At 44.0% G+C, this 20,211-nt stretch overlaps 1 protein-coding gene across 3 annotated transcripts in view; it reads right to left on the minus strand.

Moving 5' to 3' along the window:
• Nucleotides 1–20,211, minus strand: part of TRAPPC8 (trafficking protein particle complex subunit 8) — a 1,010,076-nt gene that overhangs the window by 37,343 nt on the left and 952,522 nt on the right. The window lies entirely within an intron of this gene.

A 20,211-nucleotide genomic window follows, 5' to 3' on the forward strand; every position in this document is an offset into this window, starting at 1 on the left:
ACGTAACGTCTACCCATTTAAATCGCCCATGGTTGTACCAAATTAAGGTCCTGCGCTTCTTGATGCTTATCAGACCTGAGGTGGGTCCCTGCCTCAATGGGCTCCCAAATGCTTTATTTAAAAAAGAACAACACTTTTGGGCTTCTCACCTAACCCCATTGTTCAATTACGCTTTTTCCTCTAACTCAATACCAGTTTATTGGTGCAGCAGTATACTTCACCCTAATTATAAAACAGGTTCACAGTCCAACCCTGCAAATTATAGACAGATCGTCCTCATTGACATCAAAACAAAGATCTAGGCCTTCAATATTTTAATATATCTGGGTGACTGCTGCAAATATCATTCCAAAAACACAGACAGGCTTCAGGGCAGACATGAACACAACCACCAACCTTCTAGCTGTAACTATACTTGTTTTGCGAATCTAAAAGCAGCATTATACAGGGTACCAAGAGATTGCCTCTGGGCAAAATCGACGAATTGGGAAGCGCCACTAAACTAGTGGAAGCTGTCAGAAAGCTTTACTTACTTAGGTCAAAATCAAGGTTTGAGACAGCCGCAGAACCACTCACAAAATCCCCACTTTTACAGGCCTAAAGCAGGAGGGCATTTTAGGTCCTTGTTTATTTAACATCTATATGGCTCACTATAACAATCAACTAACCGATGTGGAGTGCAATCCTCCCAAATTAGTTAACAAACCTTTGCGATTTCTTCACTACGCAGATTACATTGTGCTATTAGGCCAAACTCCAATCAGCCTTCAGCGCCTCACCACCCAACTGGCAAAATACATTCAAGCGCTGGGGTTTGAACTAAGTCACAACAAAACAAAAGTGATATGCTTCTCAGCTACATCTCGGAAAAACTGCCCCTTATTTCATGTGGAAAGCCTCAGGCAAACCCTTAATACTAGTTAAATCGTACAAATACTTAGTCGTGCTTATGGATGCCTGGCTAACCTTTAGGGAGCACCTTACCGCCAAAAGAGCCACCGCTAACAAACTTTAATTCACGTTTAAGGTGCTGCAGAAAAGCTACACAGTTTAACACTATCTGCTACAGGTCATCACAGTAGTTTCTTCCATCACTCATGTATGGCTTTGAACTATTGAAACACACTGAACCTGCTCCAAGCTACACTCTTCAAGCGTCTTTTCTTCTTTCCCGTAACATAGATCTCAATCCCAGGTCAGAGACTATTTTGGTCTGTTTCATCAAGGTTCAGTGAAGAGCAGAATTCTCATCAAAGTTGGCTGGAGACTCAGATCAGTCCCACAAGATTCACTAGCTGCCAAGTGCTGGTCAGAAATGGGAAGGCAGACTGATTATAAAAAACTCTTGGCCAACTGTCTTACAACAAGCCATACAAACATTAAACTTGAAAGAGGCCTGGAACTCAAAAATAGAACATGCCTCCTTTAAAAAGGTCACTGACAAGGCCGCAAAACAGCACTCACTGATCTTTGACAAGACAGCGTTTGCCCACAAATGTCACCCATGGGCAGTCTTGCAATCTTACACTTCATGGGCCCTGCAGCCATATCTGACAACACATGTGTCAGAGCACATACAACATGCCCTACTCCTCTTCCGACTGGGTAAATTTACATCATAGGAACTTGCACCTACCTGGAAGCAGGCCTGGTCGGATAGCCGCTGCCACTTATGTGATCATAGTCACGAATTGCTACTTCACTTAATGCTTTTGTGTCCTGCCCTCTCACCCCTTAGGCAGAAATTCCTACGGCCGGCAATGAGGGTCTGCTAAATCAGGTCCTTCCTCCATGCAGTAATGACACTCTTGAATGGCCACAGCACCAACTTATCCTGTAAGACAACCGGGTTTCTGGCAGAGGGGCTAATTCTACAGCAAAAAAAAAAGCTTAATCCTAATCAAAAAGCCTGGTCTTAAAATCGAGAAAGCTGCAATGAACAGTACTAAGTCAAGTACCCCAGAATTTCGGAGATCACCCAACCTTGTGTGAAAGCAGTGATGATTTGCACAACCTCGCACTTTTTCCAACTTCAGACACTGTATGACTATGTGCCTGCAATGATTTCTTGTTCTAGTCTCCATCACAAATTGCATGATAAACATTATAGTTTACAGCTGTCATTTAAAGGATGCCTTTATATGTTAATAATTACTAGTCACTTTATACTCAATGGTACTTAAAAGCGGAGATCACTGGGATTCTGAAATTCTAAACTTCTCTTTCTTTTCCCTCCAGCTGTGCATACCAGTGCATTCATCGCTGCTTAGCGTAAACATTTTAATGTGACTGTTTTTTATCTGATTTTTTGCGGTCATTACTGCTGTTTGTCTTAATGTTTTGATATGATCATCATTTTTAACTTGATTGCTCGTCGATTTCATCCACTGAATCTGTGTACATACTCGGTTTTATGTCGCAAAGACTTTAATCAATTGGCAATAAAGAAAATATAAATGGCAAAGCTAAACCTCTCTATGCAGTATGTGCAAGAACAACCTACGGTAGGTCTACTGAGCTGCAAGGCAGGGTGCACCATATTTCCTAGGCAGAACAAGTATTTTATATGTTACAAAAAGTAAAACCCTGAAACTGTTGTTTTTACAGTGGAAAGACTGGGGCACCCCATTGGCCAGTACAAGGTTATAATGTTGACTCCTCAGCTGTGCGACCCAAGTTGACACTTTAATGTATCAAACAAGTTGTTGCATTAAGCCCAACTTGATTATCAAGTCTAAATTAATATAACATATTGCTGTGTGCAACTTTTACAAAGTTGCCACTTTCTTCCCTTTACTCTCCTGTGCCCATAATGGCTGCACAAGAAGCCTGTCCCCAAGACATCTTTCTGCCCACCTGAAGAAATGTGCTAACAACTCTCAGAAAAGAAGAAAGCCGAAGCCTGCACTGGAGAGAGGCGTTCGCGCTCTCCTGCAGGAAGAGAGACAGGTGAGGGTCCAAAAGGAAAGCTTCAAAGGTGAAGGTGCCTTTGAAGGGCAAATGAGAGAGGGGCTGCTCCAGGGAACCAGCTGCCAAACAGGTTTCTCATGGGTGTGTAGGCCCTTTGGTAGCCACACCTTTAGGTTGGGCTAGGGAGATCTCAACACCGAAAGAGGGGTTCTGCCATGTTGGAAGTGGGCAGAATGGTGCATCCTAGGATAGCCAGAGGTTATACTTAATAGGTGGTGGTCATCAGGAGGGAGGGAACGTGGTAGCCTACTGGCTATCAACCACATGCTACCCTGAGGGCATTTTCTGAGCACAGAAGGGCACTTCTGCCACTTAGAACTCGCCTGGACTGGAAGATGGACTAAAGGACTCCCCTGCTGCAATGAGGAACCGGCAAAGGAACCTGCAAAGAGAGGATGCACTGGCGGCTTGCAAAGGAGAAGGAAATGTGCCTGCTGTGGAGAAGCCATCACTGGAGCCCAGCCGAAGCAAGAGCTGCTGCTGCCACTAGTCGCTATGCAGCACTCAAGACCAGGACCCGAAGCGCAAAGTTGCTCCGGCATCTGCTGCACCCGGAAGAGTTGCTGGAGAGCAGTTTGGTCAAACAGAAGGCAAGTTATCGTCCAGGCACAAATTTGGCTGTCGCCTCAATACCGGGTGCCTGGTAACTGAGTGGGGACTGGGTTTATGCCAGGACAGGGAGGATGTAGAATCCTGTGGCCAGGATCCCCTCACCAAGTTTGTGGACCGAGGTGTAGTTGCAGAGAGACCCCAGTCTACCGCATCGCATCACAGCATCCCAGAGCATCTTCAGCATCCTGTATTACTTACATAAGGCACACTTCCATAGGAACCTGCAACAAAGGGATAAAAGTCCTGGAACTGGATAAAGACTGCTTCTACCTTCGAGGTAATTGTTTCTGTGGGCCTTGCAGGTGCCCCTGACTGGCTTCCTACCAGTTGGTCACCTAAAGTAACTCTAAGTAACCACATTGACACTTGCCCAACTTTTTCTTGAAAATGTTTCTAAGTGTCATTTTTTATAATTTGCCAGTGCTTATTCGCGGTGAAGTGAAAAAGTGAATATTTACTACATCTCGTAAATTCTGTATCCCCGGAACCCTCCCAGGGGATGTTTTTCGTTTTGGTGTCCAAAAGTAAATGAAAAATACACTCTATTTTTATAAATTGGTGTCAAATTTCTCTAGAATCTCAGGTATTTCTTCTTGAGTTTTTGTGGTGCTGTTTAAGTGCCATACATTTGCTCCTCAGTGTAAGTCGTGCTGCTCAGACCACAGCTACCCAGGTTTGAGCTAGAGGTTTAGCAAACACAGCCAAGTGATCCTAAACGGTTTGGTATGTGTATCACATGGTTAGGTGGCACAACCACACCATACCGTACACCCCATTTCCTTACAGTGTTTAGAGTGGCTCCTAAGTAATACAGTACTTGAACAGGGTTAGTGCTTCTTTTCTTCAAGCTCAGCTGAAGGACCAACCTGGCCAAAAGAGATTGCGATTTGAAAATCTTGCAATGTAGGCTATGGGCTGTTGGCTCTGATCAGCTAATCGACCCGGAAATGCATATATAAAGACTTCTTGTTTCTACAGAAAAGCTACTGCCATGCACTTTGAAAATGTCCTGGGAACAGACTTCAAGCTGAAGGAAAGAACTCTGGGTAATGAAAATTCTCCATCAGAAACCTAAGATGCATCTTGTTTGTTGGCACACTCGAAATGGGAAAGTAGGCATCATGAAGGTCGATGGAACTCTTCCCCTTCAGCCCCAAGTTTTGGCCTCCATCCCTGTTGGGCGGAACACACATAGGTATCTTGCGAGTGCATTTACTCTGTTTCATGGGATTAAGCATGGCATTTGGCTAATGTTTTACATTTTTGTTCTTTGGTGTTAGCTCCTCATCTTGGGGAGCAATAATACTGTCCTCACTTTGCCTGCCACATTTGTGCAGCATTACTCACTGTTTGAACTTGATTTCATGTAAAACCTAATAAAGATAGTTGAAAAAAAAAAAAAAAATGAAGGGAGATGATACTCAACAAATTTTCTTATTTTAGTTGGGGAATAATCTGATGAGGTACAAGCATCCAAATCTTTTCCTTTCTTATCCACCTGTCTGCTTTCTTCCAGTCCAAAATTGTTCTGCAAACTTTCTGGTGCCTTTTTTCTAAATAGGGAAATATCTTGAGCTGATGCCTTTTCCTTTTTGAGATATACGAGGAGACTCTATGGCACTTCTGTGCAGACGAACCTGTGTCTCCTCTGTCAGAAGAAGAAATACATGTTTATTCAGTGACATAGAAGGTGGTGCCTTGAAACTCAGAGCATTACTATGCTGCATAATATTCGGCAATCTCCTGTCTCTGATTATGCTTGGTGGCCACTCTTCAAGATGATGTGCGATAGTCAGCCTCTGTAACACCGGAACCATGTAGAGCTGTGGTTCCCAACTTGTGGTCTGGGGACCCCTGAGGGTCCGCAAAGCTTCCTCAGGGGGTCCACGACTGCTTAGAATTTTAATTATTAACAGATTAGGTCCCCATCTTTCAGCAATGACTCAATGAGGGGTTCCCAGATTCGAATAATTATTCAGTGGGGGTCCCATGGTTCCAGTAATGATATAGTGGGGGTTCACAGAAGTCAAAAAGTGGGAACCACTATGTAGAGCAGAAGGGAAGTGGGCAAGTTATTTTTGATTTTCTGCAATAATCTGGTTGATGATGAACACTACACTACAGTTGTTATTTTCTTTGGTGGTACTGCTGCCTTTGTTGGGGCTGTTAGTGCTGCTGCTGACATTGAAGCTTGAGAAAGGGGTTTAAACCCTCTGAGGCTATTGACAGCCTATGTTTATACTGGTATTTGTAACACTCTCTCTCTCCAAACCCAACAGCCTTTAAGGTCTGTGCTTCTGACTCCATCCTCTGCATCAATTTGTCCATGTTCAGTCACAAAAGAAGAGACCCACAGAATGGCAGTGTAGCAGGGACAAGTACCTCAACCAGCTTCCTCCTACTTACTGACCATGCACCCCTGGTCTGGCAGTCTACACACAAAGACACTAACAGGGTGTTACAATGGTTTTTAGCTCTTCAACCCTTTTAATTTCAGGCTCAACATCACTTTTGGAAATCGCAAGGCAATGCGTATTACCTGCCCTGAAGGCTGTCTCTTCATGGCCAGACTGGCCATTCTTGGAAAGGATGTACTGTAGCATGGACCCCAGCCGCAATACAAGTACCTCGACTAGCGTTCTAGTCGTGTTAGATCCCCCCTAACCCCCTAATCATCAGCGGCATATTGATAGGCCGCAAGAACAAGTGCAGGATGAGCACATCAATGAACCTGTGGGGTGATCGGCTTAAGAGCGACATGGAGACAGATGCAAGGAGGAGAGAGTCCGGCAGGCAGGAGGAAATGGCAGCCTCAACGAAGGCGGAGGAGAAAAACATCCAGGGAAGTACGAACCAGTAACAGCATCTGAGTCCAAGGAAGCGGGACCCCAGACATAGCAGCATCCAGTAGGGAGCTGGAGGAGCGGTACCAGTGAGCTGGCACTGTTCTCAACGACTGTGGAAAAGGCGAGAAGGACACAGCAGCCTCGCTCTATAAAAGTGTTGTAGCTTCAGGCAAATGACCCAGGAGGGGGTGCGTACTGTTGCCTGCTGGTTTGCGACATGGGCATACTTGGTGGGGATGTAAGATATACCTTGGCAATAAACATGGAAATACTGTAGTGTTATGGGACCACATTTTAGGTTTTCTTTGGAACACTTATGGTTTGTCTTTAGGCACAAAAAAAAGTGGAATCCCTCACTGGTGAGAAAGAGTGGGGTGAAGGTGTATGTGTGTGTTATGCACTGAAGAAAATAAGTTACTTACCTGTAACTGCAGTTCTCCATTAATGGTATCTCTTTCATAGATTCACATGCTTGAGTCATTCCCCGTCGTTGAGATGGGAGTCCCTGGTAACTTACCAAAGCAGTATATATATCACTATCATAGGCTATAATGGGAATGAAAAGGTCAGTTTAATAGCCTATCCATGTCCTTTTTCAAAAAAGGACCAAACTTCAACTATAACCAATCAAGCGGCAGCACCTTCTAGAAGACTCCCAACAGAGGCTGAGTCCCTTAGATTTTCAAGCACAAGCGGAAAGAGATAATCTCGAGCTATAAGGGGAGCCTCTCTGGGAAGACAGTGGGTCGCATGTGAATCTATGAAAGATACCAATACTGGAGAACTGCAGTTACAGGTAAGTAACTTATTTTCTGCTCTAGTATTGGATATTTAATAGATTCACATGCTTGAATCAGAATAGCAAGCAGTTACTGTATTTGTATATCTTATAGAATTAGCGCAAATAGTGGATGGTGGGTAGAAAATATATACATAACATTCATATGCAATATAATACATATATATATATATATATACATATATATATATATATATATATATATAAATAATAATGTCACTTACCTAGTGTACATCTGTTCATGGCATGTAGTGCTGCAGATTCACATGCATTGACTCCTTTGTTTGATTGTTTTACCGCAAAAGGGTGTAGGAAGGAGTGATAGAGTGAAAGAGTGTAAATGTGCTATAAAAGTAATAAGTAAAATAGATGTCCATGCAAATGTAAATGCATATACATATGTACAAATAAGAAACTGCAATGACTACAGGCTTCCGGGGAGGAGGCAGGGTGCATGTGAATCTGCAGTACTACATGCCACAAACAGATCTACACTAGGTAAGTGACATTTTCTGTTCGATGGCATGTGTAGCTGCAGATACACATGCTATGCTTAGACTAAATGCAACATGTCTGAATACTTTTCACAATCCATCTAGCTAATCCTTGTTTAGCGATAGGATTATCTTTATGTGGTTGTTGAAAGGCAATGAAAAGCTGTTTAGTTTTTCTAAACTCTTTAGTTCTAACCACCGGCAATTCCACTATTTGGGTTATGTGAAAAGGTGATACAACCTTTGGCAAAAATGTTGGATTAGTTCTAGTTTTCAACTTTATGCTTCTGTTCTTGGAAAAAAGGTTCCTCGAGAGTGAATGCCTATATTTCACTAACTCTTTTTAATGAAGTAATTGCTACCAAGTAAGCAGCTTTCCAAGTTAGAAATTGAATCTCACACAAATGCATGCGTTCAAAGGGTGGGCCCATTAGTCTTGTGAGTACAATATTCAGATTCCAAGCAGGAACTGGTGATGTTCTCAGTGGAATAATATGTTTTAGTCCTTCCGTGAAGGCTTTAATAACTGGAACCCTAAAGAGAGAGGTATGTTGTATAGTTTGCAAGTATGCTGATATGGCAGTAAAATGAATTTTAATAGATGAGAAAGCTACATTTGACTGTTGTAAGTGAAGTAGGTAACATGCAATATCCTGTATTGATGCTGTAAGTCGGTCAGTATTTTTAGAATTACAGTAATAAACAAATCATTTCCACTTGTTAGCATAGCATTGTCTAATTGTAGCCTTGCATGCTTGTTTGAGAACTTCCATACATTCTAATAGAAGTTGCAAGTATCCAAATTCTATGACTTCAGGAGCCAAATCGCTAAGTTGAGAGCAGTGGGAATGGGATATCTGATTTGTCCTTTGTTTTGTGTTAACAAATCCGGTCTGTTTGGAAGACTGCAGTGAGGTACTAATGACAGGTATAGGAGTGTTGTGTACCAATGTTGTCGTGTTCACGTAGGGGGCTATGAGTATCATGGGTAGAGAGGTTTGACACGGTTTGTTGACCAGAAATGGAAGTATTGGGAGAGGGGGGGGGGGGGGGAAGCGTAAGCAAATATCCATGACCAGTTGATCCATAGAGCATTGCCCTTGGACAGGGGGTGTGGGTGTCTTGATGCAAAGTTTTGGCATTTTGCATTTTCGCTTGTTGCAAATAGGTCTATTTCTGGTGTCCACCACTTTTGAAAATACTTTTGAAGTACCTGAGACTGAATCTCCCATTCATGTATCTGTTGGTGTGTTCTGCTTAGGAGATCCGCTAGCTGATTGTGTATTCCTGGAATGTATTCTGCTAGTAAGTGAATATGATTGTAAATTGCCCATTTCCACATTGTTTGGGTTAGAAGGGACAGTTGAGATGAATGTGTCCTGCCTTGTTTCTTTAGATAATACCTGGTTGATATATTGTCTGTTTTTATCAAGACAGTCTTGTGTTTGAGAAGTGGTTGAAACGCTTTTAGTGCAAGGAACACAGCTAATAATTCTAAATGGTTTATGCGTTTTGGACCCCATTGCCCTTGTATGGTAAGGTTGTTGAGATGAGCTCCCCAACCTATCATTGATGCATCTGTTGTTATTGTGGTCTGAGGCACAGGGTCCTGAAATGACAGCCCCTTCATTAAATTGCTGAGATTCCACCATTGAAGGGGCTTGTGCGTTTGGAGGCCAAACACTAGATTTTGCAATTGACCCTGTGCTTGAGACCACTGTTGTGAGAGGCACTGGTGTAGTGTTCTCATGTTTAGTCTTGCATGCAGTACTATTGCTATGCAGGATGCCATCATTCCCAATAGTTTCATGATAAATCTTACCGTATATTGTTGATTTGGCTGCATTTGTGTATGAGATTTTGGAAAGCTTGTATCCTTTGTGTATTTGGATAGGCTAAGGCTTTTTGTGTATTGAGAATAGCACCTAGGTAAGGTTGAACCTGTACTGGCTGAAAATTAGATTTTTGGTAATTGAGGAGGGTGAACCCTAACGTATGTAGGGTTTCTATCGTGTATTGTTGACATTGTATAATATTGCTTGACTTTATTAGCCAATCGTCTAGATAAGGAAAGACATGTATGTGTAGCCTTCTTAGGTAAGCTGCTACTACCACTAGACATTTTGTGAATACTCTTGGAGCTGTTGTTATGCTGAATGGCAGAACTTTAAATTGGAAGTGTTTTCCTGCTATCACAAACCTTAGGTATTTACTGTGAGCTGGATTGAAATATGAAAATATGCATCTTTGAGATCTAATGCAGTCATGTAATCTTTGTAGTAGTGGAATGACGTCCTGCATGGTTACCATGTGAAAGTGTTCTGACAGGATATATAGATTTAGTGGTGGGAGATCTAGAATGGGTCTGAGAGTGCCATCCTTTTTTGGAATGAGGAAGCATAGTTAGTATACCCCTGTTCCGTGTTGAGATTTTGGAACTAATTCTATTGCCTCTTTTAGTAGTAGCAATTGTACTTCTTGTAACAGAACGTTGTGTTCTGGGGACAGCCTGTGATAATGAGGAGGAATATTTGGAGGGGTAGAAATCAATTCTAGGCAATAACCATTGCGGATAATTGAAAGTACCCATTGGTCTGTGGTGATATTTTGCCATTGGGAGTGGAATCGCTGCAGTCTGCCCCCCCCCCCCACAGGAGATGTGTGGGGTTGTGGCATGCTTATGAAGTCACCATTTTGATGGGGTAGTGACATGTTTTGAGGCCTGGAATCTGCCTCTGGCTCTGAAGTGTTGGCCTCAATTAGAGCCTCTAAATCCCCCTCTCTGGTACTGTTGTTGTTGACCTTGTTTAGGTTGGGAGGTAGAAGCCTCTGTAAATGGAGGCTTGAATCCTCCTCTAAATTGCTGCTTACGGAAGGAGCCTCTGTAAGGTGTTGTGTGTAGGGCTCCCATTGCTTTAGCAGTGTCTGAACCTTTCCTGAGTTTCAATATTGTGGTGTTAACCTCAGGGCCAAACAGGTGTTTCTTGTCGAAAGGCATATTTAGTACTGCCTGCTGTATTTCTGGTTTGAATCCAGAAGAACATAACCATGCATGTCTGCATATGGTTACAGCAATATTTACACTTCTAGCTGCTGTATCTGCAGCATCAAGAGCAGACCTTATTTGGTTATTACTTATTGCCTGACCTTCTTAAACAATATGTTGAGCCCTAGTCTGATGTTCTTTTGGCAGGTGTTGCAATAGTTCCTGCATCTCGTCCCCGTGTGCTCTATCATACCTTGCTAGAAAGGCTTGAGAATTGGCAATGCGCCACTGGTTAGCTGCCTGTATAGCTAACCTCTTGCCAGCTGCATCAAACTTCCTGCTTTCCTTGTCAGGGGGAGGGTCATCCCCTGATGACTGACTATTGCCCCTTTTTCTGGCAGCACTGACAACCACGGAGTCTGGAGGTACCTGATGTGTAATGTAAGCAGGACCTGTAGGTGCAGGCTTGTATTTCTTATCTATGCGTGGTGTTAAAACCCAAGCTTTAACAGGTTCCTTAAATATTTTGTCTGCATGCTTGATCATGCCAGGTAGCATTGGTAGGAACTGGTAACATGAGTGCGTGGAAGATAGCGTATTAAAAAGGAAATCCTCTTCTAAAGGCTCACTATTCATGAGTACCCCATGGTACGCAGCTGCCCTAGAGATGACCTGTGTATATGCAGTTGTATTCTCTGGTGGCTAAGGTTTTGAAGGATATAGGTCTGGGTCATTAGGTGGCATGGGATATGGATCATACAGATCCCAAGGATCAATTGTATCACCATGGGAATAAGTGTGTGAGTGAGCTGGTGAAGGCAATGGTGGTGGGCTAACGGGTGGTGGGCTAACGGGTGGTGGTGTAAAAGAAAGTTGTGGTGAATGTGGGGGAGAAGTATGCAAGGGTAATGGCTTCTCCTTCCTTTTAAAAATCTTTGCTGGCGGTGGAGCAGTATCGAAATGTTCCTGCAAATCCAACTTTCTTTTTGTTTGTAGAGGAGGTGTAGCAGTGATCCTCCCAGTCTCCTTATGGATATGGATCTTTGACTGTCATGATTCATCCATGATTTCCAGAATAGGTTGAATATCAGTGTCGCCAGAAATGTATTCTGATGGTTTTGGTGATTTTGAAATCTGTTCATCATATGGTTTGGAGCTCTTCTTTAATCGGCTCAAAAGTCCTTGTTCATCTGTGCAAAAATACTTTTTCGGCTCTGAAGTTTGCAATTTTTTCGGGCCCGAAAATACAGCATGTTGTTTTGGCTCAGAGGCAGGACGTTGAATTTTCGACTCCGAAGAGTGTGGACGCCGGCTCAGTTCGGATGTTGAGCTTTTGGTGGATTTGCTTGACTCCGGAATCGAAGTTGTTGTGGCCTTTTTCGGCGCAGAGCCCGAAGGTCAGTCGCCGTGTATTTTCTTTCGGGTCGAACCATGGCTCTCTGGCAGTGGTGCACCCAAGGCCTTTGATGTTTTTTTTTTTAAAGAGTGGGCATAGGAGCAGTCGTACTCACATGCTGACCCGCAGTGATGAGTTGGCTATCGTCCTCCAAGTCTTTTTCGGAGTCGGTGTCCTGAAGGGAAATTGCCGTCTGGGCCTGCTCTTCCCCAACGGCGTCGATGTATTCTGTAGTCTTTGACGCCATTTCCAACCTTCTGGCTCTCCGGTCACGCAACCGGAATGACCGACAGGCTTCGCAGTCCTCTTCTCGGTGGTCGGGAGAGACACACAGATTACATACCACATATTGGTCTGTGTACGGAAATTTGGTGTGGCATCGAGGACAGAATCGGAATGGAGTCCGATCCATCAGGCTTCGGCGTGGTAGGCATGAACAGGCCCGAGCTGGCCGCTCGCGCCCAAAAGGGCATAATTTGGTTTTCGACTGTACTATCGGCTCGACTATAGAGGGAAACACAATCAAAACACTACCGATGGTCAAAGAAAGTTAGATAGAGTTTCCGAATCAAAAATCTCAGAGCAAGAGAAAACACGTCCGAACCCGACAGCGGAAAGAAAACAATCTAACAAAGGAGTCGATGCCCATGCACACTATGCCCGAGAGGAGAAGTCACTCGATCCTGTGACTCTAAAAAGACTTTTTTCGAAGAAAAACAACTTTTAACACTCCAAGCCCAACACTAGGTGGTGGAAGCTATGCATAGCATGTGTATCTGCAGCTACACATGCCATAGAACATATATGTGTGTGTGTGTGTATATATATATATATATATATATATATATATATATATATACATACATACATAAATATATATTTTTTTTTGTCACCAGTTCTTCTGCAGCTTGCGTCTTCAAAGCAATGCACATACTCCAACCGACGAGTTTCAACGTTAGCACTTAGGCAGCAATTAAAAAGTCAAGCTAACTCTTGTGATTATGTTTCTGCTAGAAAATGACCAGACTTTTGTCTAGTGGCGGTTTTGATGTCATAACCTAGCGCAGAAGGTTTATATGCCTACTGCAAAGATCAAATCTGTATTTTATGTGAATAACTGAGTGGATTAGTAAGGCCAGCCATTACCTGTGCTATAATATAAATTAAATGTATGTGCAAGGGGGGGGGCTATGGGGAGATGAAGGGCACTTTTGCTGGGTGGTAAACAGGGAATCCGAGGAGGTCATGGGAGTGGGAGCACCAATAATGATAGTCAGACTGGGCCCCAGAGGCCCTAAAGACTGTGACGATTGGTATGGAACAAGGTGAAGTAATAGTGTATTTCTTTTTTTTTTTTTAGTGTCTTGAGAGAAGGTGCTGGTTGAAGGAAGAAGCAAAGGTAAGGTGACCTTTAATGTTGCACACATCACACACACACACACACACACACACACACACACACACACACACACACACAAGCAATTTTGTAACTGTCTACGTAGGCTGGTGTTTTAGAACAACAGTTTAGCCTGTAGCATAGATGGTGTCTCGTTGGATGACTGCTGCTCAAGCCCTAATTTGGGTTATAGAGGACAGCTCTGACATAGGATCAGAGACTGAGACAGCAGATACTGAGACAGCATCTGAGGGATAGGACAATGGCGCAGACTCCGGGAGTAATTTTTCAGTCGGAGGAGTCCCATCTGACAACTCCTCTTCCAGTGATTCTGAGGGAGGTGATGAGGACAGTTCTGCTGTCCCTTCATAAGCACAGAAGCCAAATAGTACACTGTTCCAAATCAGAGGAGCAGAGAGACCTAGGTCTCAGGAGCAAGAGCCCTCACGCACCCAAGTGGGTGTCATGCTTCATCATCGGGGTTGGTCCTCGTTCGACTGGCACTGCAATGACTGACGGGCTCCCCGAAAGGGGGCTCCTTGCCGGAGTTCTTTTAAGTGGCTGTCGTAATGAACTATATGGAGGACACTGCCCATCGGCAGACACTAACAGGAGAGAGAAAAAACTAAAATTGACTCAGCACCTACAATAACACAAATTTAATTGGCTAGTGTAAGGTGTAGGCCAAAGTAAAAACAAAATGAAAGTGAAAATTGAGTAGTCCTGCTCACTCACTTTCACAAAGTAACAAATGAGAGGTCCAAAGTAATCAAAGAACATCTAAACTAGGGTCAACATATTTTGCGTCTAGTGGTCCAAATGGATCCATCAACGCTTCATCAGGACCAAATATGACTTCGCCTATTTACCAAAAAATTTATAAAACGATTATCCTAGTTAATGCACTAAGTCACAGTCACTTACTTAAGATAACTGTATGTCTGGTCAAATGTCAACAATGTTGGTCGCCCATCCCCAATTTTGAAATGTGGCTCCTTCGCAAAGCATACCCAAAGGACAGGATGTGTTTCTATAAATGAAGCTTCCGGTCTACGTTGTTGAACCTAACCTCCGGCGGCGCTCCCGAATCATCACCTTCGTAAGCACAGTCTGTGCAGTGGGACAATAGCGGGTTAGCCCAACCCAGAGAGCAGGTGCATGCGGCGGCAAGCACAGAGAGAGTGCTCTCTTGGGAGCTCCCCAATTTAGTTCAGCCACAAATTCCACAGTACAAATCGTATTGTGGCGGAGTGCAGCAATATAGGGAAACCTACCAAACCCAGACATTTCTGGAAACTAGGCACCCGGGGGAGTCCACAGAGGTGTGGCTTGTGTAGACTCCCCAAAGTTTTCTTACCAAGAATACCCTGCAAAGGTGAAATGTGGAATAAAAACTCAATTTTCTTTTGCATTCCTGTCACACAAACTACAGGAATATGCTGGGATCCACAAAATTCCTACCAACCAGTGTTTCCCCCATCTGTCCTGCTAAAAACGCTACCCCACTAGAGTGCCTGTACCTAGTGCCTGCATTAGGAATGGATCACCCCAGGTCCAACAGCTGCCCTCATGTAAGGACTAACATCGACCGTTGGGTGATCCATTCCTGACACGGGCACACTAGGCTTACCCACACAAGTGAGGTACCATTTTTATTAGGAGACGTGGGGGAATGCTGGTGGAAGATATTTTGTGGCTCCTCTCAGATTTCAGAGCTTTCTATCACTGAAATCTGAGGGAAAGTGTTTTTTTGCCAAATTTTGAGGTTTGCAAAGGATTTGGGTAACGCAACCTGGTGAGAGCCCCACAGGTCCCCCCATCCTGGATTCCCTTAGGTGTCTAGTTTTAAAAAATGCACAGGTTTGGTAGGTTTCCATAGGTGCCGGCTGAGCTAGAGGCCAAAATCCCCAGCTAGGACCTTTACAAAAAACACTGTAGGTTTCAATGTAAAACTGTGATGTGTCAATGTTGCGTTTCCTGTCGAGGGCACTAGGCCTACCCACACAAGTGAGGTACCATTTTTATTGCGAGACTTGGGGGAACACAGAATAGAAGAACAAGTGGTATTGCCCTTTGTCTTTCTCTACATTTTTTTCCTTCCAAATATAAGAGCGTGTAAAGAGAAGTCTATTTGAGAAATGCCCTGTAATTCACATGCTAGTATGGGGACCCCGAAATTCAGAGATGTACAAATAACCACTGCTTTTCAGCACCTTATCTTGTGCCCATTTTGGAAATACAAAGGTTTCCTTAATACCTATTTTTCACTCTTTATATTTCACCAAATGAACTGCTGTATACCCGGTATACAATGAAAACCCACTGCAAGGTGCAGCTCATTTATTGGCTCTGGGTACCTAGGGTTCTTGATGAACCTACAAGCCCTATATATCCCCACAACCAGAGGAATCCAGCAGACGTAACGGTATATTGCTTTAAAAAATCTGCCATAGATGGAACAAGTTATAGAAGAAAACGGGGACAGAAATGGCTTGTTTGTCACATCAATTTCAGTATTTTTTTAATTCAGCTTTTTGTAGGAAAACCTTGCAGGATCTACACAAATGAACCCTTATTAAATTAAGAATTTTGTCTACTTTTCAGAAATGTTTAGCTGTCCGGGATCCAGCATTGGTTGTGCACCCATTTTTGTGACTAACTGGAAGGAGGCTGCAAGCACAAAAAAATAGTAAACAAGGGATATGTCCCAGTAAAATGCCAAAATTGTGTTGAAAAATGTGGTTTTCTAATTCAAGTCTGCCTGGTCCTGAAAGATGGGAAGGTGGTGATATTAGCACTGCAAACCCATGCTTTCTTCTGTTGCCCTTTGTTACTATTTTTCGCCAAAAAATAACAAACTTTTAGCTGTATTTTGGCTAATTTCTTGGTCTCATCCAGGGGAACCCACAAACGCTGGGGACCTTTAGAATCCCTAGGATGTTGGAAAAGAAGGACGCATATGTGGCATGGAAGCTTATGTGGACAAAAAGTTATGAAGGCCTAAGTGCGAACTACCCCAAAACGCTAAAAAAGGGCTCAGCACTGGCAGGTGGAAGGCCCAGCAGCTAAGGGGTTAATACATTTAACTCACCCCTAGGGTAGGCCCTAAACAGCCCAAAGGGCCAGGTGTCTTGTGTATTTAAAAAAAAAAGCATTTGCAGTTTTAACTTTTACATGTTCTGGTGGTAAAAGCCTCTTGCATTCGTTTTTCACTGCTACAAGGAATGTCTCTCACATAGGATAACACTGGGTTATCTTATTACATTTCATAACTGATTACTTTTAATTGGGAGCAGGCAGGAAAGTCGGGTTTGGTCTCTACAGAATTTTAATTTAAAACCCTCTTTAATGGTAAGGTTGGATTTTAAGTCACAGTTCTGAAAGTGCCACATTTAAAAAGTTGGCATTTTCTTGAATCAGCTATTTGGTGCCTGCAGTCTCTATCGTGGGTAATGGCTAGAAGCAGCTGACAAATGCTCTTACTGTATTACTCCCAGACACTCAGACAAAGGACAATAGGTATTTGCAGGATGGGCCATCTCTGTCAGGATAAGGGTGAGGAGCTTTCACCTGCCACATTTGCATATCACAAAGGCTCTGCCTCAGCACACTCAAAAAGGGTTTCACTCTAGTCTTTTGTTCCCCTAGAAAAGCTGAGGCTAGGGCAGGGACACATGCAATTCCAGACAGTTCTGTAGGGGGAGGTGCTCTAGAAACCCCATGTCAAATTGGGCACCAGGTATAATTAGTGGACTTTTAGACCATTTTTCCAGATCACTTCTGGACCTGTAGACTTTGCCAGGAAGAAGGACTGCCCAGATGTGAAGTCTGCTCTGCTGACATGCAGGCTAGAAAAGGACTGCTTTGCTGCCCAAGGGCTGCTGTTGCTCCACCAGGGCCCTTCTACTGCTGTAAGCCTGTTTGGACCCAGGATTCCAAGGAATTTCCAAGGGTTCATCGGCTGCCACCCTGTTCAAGCCACAGGAACATAACAGGCTTCTTTAGCATTGACAACTCCACGCAATGGGAGCAGCTCGTCCTCGACGCATTTCAGTGCAAGTCTTTGCAAGCCCTGGTAGGTTTTTCAATGCCGATGTAGCAGGACGCTGACACCGGCCCAGGGCTACACCTCTCCCCTGAGCCAAAGCATCTCAGCACAAGTCTCTGTAAGCCCCACCGGCTTCCTTGATGATGACACAGGACATCACATTGCAGCTCTTCATCAAAGGTCATTGACTCTGCCACTGCACAATGCATCTTGATGCTGAAGCTCACTGACAGTTCCTTTATGCCGGCCCGCGCAGCTCGAGGAAAGGACTCTGCATCTTGATGGACAGGCCAACAAGGCACTTCTTCAGAAGACTGAACTCAGTCCTGTATTTAGCCCGCAGCTCCACTACGTCGGGCTGTACTTGTGACTTGGACCCAGTGTCCTACAACCAGATAACCGCGGTTACTGCTTTTCGCTTCTCAGCGCTTGACTTTTATAATTGCATATTTCCAGCTCAACTAAATGGATTTTGTTGTTGTTTTGCTGTCAAATAATTTACTCTATTTTTCTAAATTGGGGTGGGATTTTTCTTGGGTTTTCACTTTTTTACTGTTTGAGTGCTGCATAAATATTTTACATATTGCTGCTAAGTTAAGCCAGACTGCTTTTGTACTAAGCTACCAGAAGGCTGAGCACAGGTTAATTTAGGATTTCCTTGTGTATCAACCTGACATGAATGATGGTTGCTGCTTGAGTAGGGTTTCACCGCCCTCAACCAGTAACTCAGTTTCCTACAGAGACACTTTACATGTTGCTAGTGACAGGAATATTTCATTAGCAATCTCTGCAAATCAGGAGCCAGAAAAAGTAATTCTCCTGAGTAGGCACTGTGTCACTGAGGCTGATGTCTGAGGTGTCTACGCCAAGACTTTCAATTTAACACACACACTCTGTAATATGTCTTGGAAGGTGGAAATATAATTCACAGGCAAGGCTCTCTATAGGGAACCTGGTGGGGAAATCAATGTCGAGTCTGTGTCTGAAAATGATTCTGAATTAATTGAAGGTGAATATGCTGAGGAGCTCATCCTCTTTTCATCAGCTGTGCTGATAAAGGTAGAGGTGGGAAGCCCCAATCAGGGCTAATGGATTCTTTGGAAAAGCAGGGATTACTTTTAGATCCTTTGACTGTTCTGAAGATGTTTTAGGCACAAGCACAAGAATGAACTCTTTCAGAGTTGTTGGAACGGACAAACACTTCAGTAGAGTCTGTACCTGATATCTTGGAGGAATTATGATTCTCAGAAGTGGGTTTCTCTGTGGAGACACAGGATGAATAGATCATCCTGATAAAACCCCTTTAGATGTTGATTGGTGGGTTGACTTAAGTGCCCTGACTTTTAAGAATATCTTGATGCTCTCAACAACAAATGTCTCAATATCGAGTATTCTGACCTCCAGGGATGAGACAATACATGATTAGATGTCTCAATGGAGCCAGATTTAAACAGTGAGCAGGCTGTAATGCCATTCTTTGACATCAGAATCCTTACGTTGATTGCACTTGGTGCTCATATTTGGAGTAGAGGTGTTTTCTATGCCTTATCTTTTCCATGAATCTACCCCTTGGGCAGGGACAACAGAGAGATCCTCTTCATAGGAGGCCTGAGTTCCACTCGTGACGAAAGGCGTTGCCAAGCGAATGCCGCCTTGGAACTTCCAAAAAAAACAGCTGACATTGCGCGTTCTCTACGGAGGCAAACAAATCTAACCAAGGTTCTCCCCACCGAAGGAAAAGACCTTGCGCCACCTCCGGATGGAGACGCCATTTGTGATCGACCATGCATTGTCGGCTGAGTTCGTCTGCTCTGGCAAGGAGCCCGCCAGATGTTGAACCACCAGGGAAATGCCCTGATGTTCCAGCCAAGTCCAGAGGCTAAGAGCCTCTTGACAAAAGGGTCCACAACCCCATTCCGCCTTGTTTGTTGCAGTACCACATCGCAGTGGTGTTGTTTGAACACTTGCACTGCTTTTCCCTTGAGGGAGGGAAGGAATGCTTTTAATGCTAGTCGAATCGCTTTGTTCTCCAGATAATTGATATGGAGCCCAGTCTCAGTCAGAGACCAGAGGCCCCTGATCTTCGCCTCTCCCATGTGGCCGCCCCATCCCAGGAGTGACTCATCTGCCACGTCTGTAAGATCTGGTTGGATAAAGGAGAGGGATCTGCCCTTGACCCAATCCGGATTCGTTAACCACTACTGCAGGTCTCTCGCAGTTTCTTCCGAGATCTGAACCTTGTAGAGGGATTCCCCTGATGCTGAGCCCACTGGAACGTCAGGTCCCACTGCAGAGCCCGCATATGCCATCTGGCCTTTTGAACTAGCAGGATGCAAGAGGCCATGAGGCCCAGCAGCCTCAGAGTCATTCTCAATGAAATCCAGGACAGAGGTTGAAACATCGGTATCATAGCCCAAATATCCTGGACTTGCTTTTCGGGAGGATATGCCCGAAACTGCACTGTATCCAGAACAGGGCACTGTATCCAGAACAGCTCTGATGAAAGGGAGCGTATGAGAAGGAGTTGTGTGTGACTTTGGCACATTGATAGTGAACCCCAGCGAATGCAAAAGGTTCGCCGTAGTTCAATTTTTGAGGTGGAAGACGACAGCCAATTGTCGAGGTAGGGGAAGACTGGGACCCCTAACCTGCGCAGATGAACTG

This window comes from Pleurodeles waltl, chromosome 2_2 (genome assembly GCF_031143425.1).
Source record: "Pleurodeles waltl isolate 20211129_DDA chromosome 2_2, aPleWal1.hap1.20221129, whole genome shotgun sequence".
Classification (NCBI taxonomy): domain Eukaryota; kingdom Metazoa; phylum Chordata; class Amphibia; order Caudata; family Salamandridae; genus Pleurodeles; species Pleurodeles waltl.